Here is a 3,391-nt window from a genome sequence, read left to right on the forward strand (position 1 = left end):
ATTTTTTAAAATAAAAATAGTTACATAAACTGAATTAAATTTTACAATTTTTCTAAGATTGAATGGAAAGAACATTAAAGACCACAAAATACCACAGGGACAAATTCTCGTTTTCACTGAGCTTTTCTATTTTGGTTCAAAAGAATCTGAATAATATCCTGTTATAACAGGATTGCAGTGAATGTCCGAAATGAAAAAGGTAAATGGTTTTGGCTCAAGTATATTTGAGACGACTAGAAAAAATATGAACTTCTGTGGCCTAAAGCATAAAGCACAGGCCTCCTAATAAGAAAGGTATAACTGTAATAAATTACAGAAACTTGATAGAAAAAAAGATTAAATCACTTTATGGTGAAGGCAATGTTGCAAGAAACTTCTGTTCTACCTCATTTTCAGCAACACCGTTCACTGACTCCCTGCCATAAACAGCCTTCCAAACGTCTCCTCTGACATCATTCTTCTTGTATTTGACGCAGACTAGTCAAAAACACCACAATTTTAGTTCCTTGAGTAAATACTGCTGTGACAGCTTAATTGGGCTAAGCTATAAAATAGGAATTTTTAAACCAATGACACTGATATTTATCATTGCATATGAAAAACTGACCAATTTCCATTAATTACTGGCTGTAGGATGGACTTAAAACCCTGATCTTGTAAAAGCTGGTTCATGTAAAATTTGTAGTTCATCGAAATACCATGAAATCTTTTTCTTTTTCAAAGTATAATTAAAATTGTTTTTTCATGTGAGTTTCCACACATCTTTTGGGGGGATATGTGTGGATAGTTATCCTCTTTGTCTTCTTTCATTCACAATACCCGTGGTTCTTTGTGGGAATTGCTCATTCACAAATACTGGAGAGGCACAATCTCAAGGAGCCATGGATCCTGGGAACACCATTCTGCACTGGCTCTTAATTTGTTTACGATTTTTTTGTTTAGGAGTTTTCCCTGGTTAGCCAATGTCTCCTATATATGTCCCAAATAAAAAAAAAAAATTCCTATAATTTAGGACCCATGAAAACTTTTTCTTCCCTAAGAAAATTTTACTATTTTTGTTTTCTGATACTGAAAAATAGTATATTGACATATTATCTAGCTCATAACAAATGATACCCACTCATAGAAAAGATACGGATAGGAATTGATTTGTTGGTTGGTTTGTTTGAAGATTTTTGATACATTCTTACTTCTAAGTTACCAACTTTTTAACTTACATTCTTTGTTGTGGACTGCTTCAGATTTCACACGGAAATAAAGTGGATGTCGGTAGACTGACTCTCCATGACTTCCTGCCAAGGCATGGCTGGGTTAAACCGAATTTGTGATGGTAGCTCGCATATCCGAATCAAATCATCCGCACTGCTACTCTTGTGTTTTGGGCCAGTATTAAGTAAAATAAGGGTTACTTGAGCAGAAACACCTTGAAAAACACCTGATAGCCTAGGCAGCTACCGCACAGCGAACCGAAAGGAGCAAGGAGCGTCTGCAGTGTCTTCCCCACGGGCATAGGTGCGGGATGGCGCAAGATTTCATCACGCTACACAGAATGGTGCACAATCTAAAACGTATGAATTGCTTACTTCCAGAATTTTTCACTTAAAATTTTTGGTTTGCAGTTGACCATGAATAAATGAAACTGCAGAAAACAGAACCATGGATAAATGAGGAATTACTGATACAGCAATAAGGCCTTTTAATGTTTACCGTCCTCAAAGAAGTTTTTAGGATCAGCAGGCTGGGCCTGGCCACATTCTTTCAAGACCCACTCTCTGTCGCAAGAAAATTCAATAAACCCGTGTGTTTTAATTATTGTATTCTTTCCGTCCAACAGGGGTGCCTTATTGCAAGGAAATTCTGAAGACAATACTACACCAAAGTACTGCATAACACCTGCACAAAAAGTTCTAGCACTTTGCAGACTAGTGAAGGAGATAATTTAGGATTCAGGGGTTTTGTTTTATATCTCCAGTTATCTCCAAATAGTTTTCTCTCAGATTCTTTATATGATGACTTAAATGGGTCTCCAGAGGTCCACAACAATATAAATTATTCCCATTTATGGCAAGGCAAATGAATTTAGTCTGGTGGAGAAAATAAATGTCTGTTAAGTGGAAATCTCATTTGAATGGGTCTCAACACCTTCTTTAACTTCTACTGGGTCCTCTTTGTTAATTGAGAGGTTTTATATCCAATCTTAACCCATAGCTTCTGGAATCAATGCTAATTTCAGACAGCTGGTCTGAAAGTAGTAAAAGCAGCTCTGAATCTACTAGTGGCGCTTGGGAGGAAGGGTGGGTGGAAGAAGAGTCCCAGCTCTGATAGACATCGGCCTGCCTGCATGCTGTCTGTTTACTGTCCTGAAACAGCAGTGCTCTGAAGAGCCAGCCTTCCCAACAGGACAGTGATGTTATCTCCTGGCAAACTTGAAAGCAGGATAAACAGCACATTCCTCTTCATTAAAGTACGTCACACTGCTGATTTTTTGCATGTAAGAGTTTACCAAAGAAATCTGGAACCACTAAATGTTACTTGCTCAACCATTACCCTGTAACCATAACATTTAGCTCTTTGGAAGAAGGAAGCAAGATGAGACATATTTTAAGTTATCTAACATCCTTCTAAGTAGCAGATGCACCCATCAGAAAGTCAATGATGCTTGTCAGGTTTTGAGTCTCTAACTCGGTGTTAATTTTTACAAGCACGAAACTGCTCTGAGAGAGGAGGTAAGCCGGACTGTCTCAGTATCAGTGATTTCTCGTTCTATCAAAGATCTCCTAGGATATAATACAAATCCTGGGAAAGTAGGATATTTAAAACAATAAGCATCCCATCGTTAGGCTCTTTGTCAAAATTAGTACTGTGTCCCTCTAAAGCTTATGTGTTGAAATTTAATCCCCAGTGTGATGGTATTTGAAGGTGGGGCCTTTGAAAGGCCATGAGGGTAAAGCCCACATGCATGAGATGAATGCCCTTATCAAAGAGACTCCAGAGAGCTCACCTGCCTCTTGTGTCAGGTGAGGACACGGGTTGAAGATAGTCATCTGGGAACCAGAAATCGACTCTCACAAGACATCGAATCTGCTGGCCTTCACCTGGGACTTCCCAGGCTCCAAAAACTAAGAAATAAACTTCTCTTGATTGTGAGACATCAGTATATGGTACCAGTATATGGTATTTTGTTGTAGCAGCCCAAATAGGGTGGGGGATAGAAAGTACCAGGCCAGGGGTGGTTGCTACATCATGCAGGGTAGTCTGGAAAAGTTGACATGTGAGTGGATACCTCCAGGAAGTGAGAAAGAACATTTGTTCAGAGAGAACAGGTACAAAAGCCCTTGGCAGGATTGCTAAGGGCATGTTCAAAGAACAGCAAGAAAAATAAAATGTTCTG

The sequence above is a fragment of the Desmodus rotundus genome, chromosome 13 (assembly GCF_022682495.2).
Source record: "Desmodus rotundus isolate HL8 chromosome 13, HLdesRot8A.1, whole genome shotgun sequence".
Taxonomy (NCBI): Eukaryota; Metazoa; Chordata; class Mammalia; order Chiroptera; family Phyllostomidae; genus Desmodus; species Desmodus rotundus.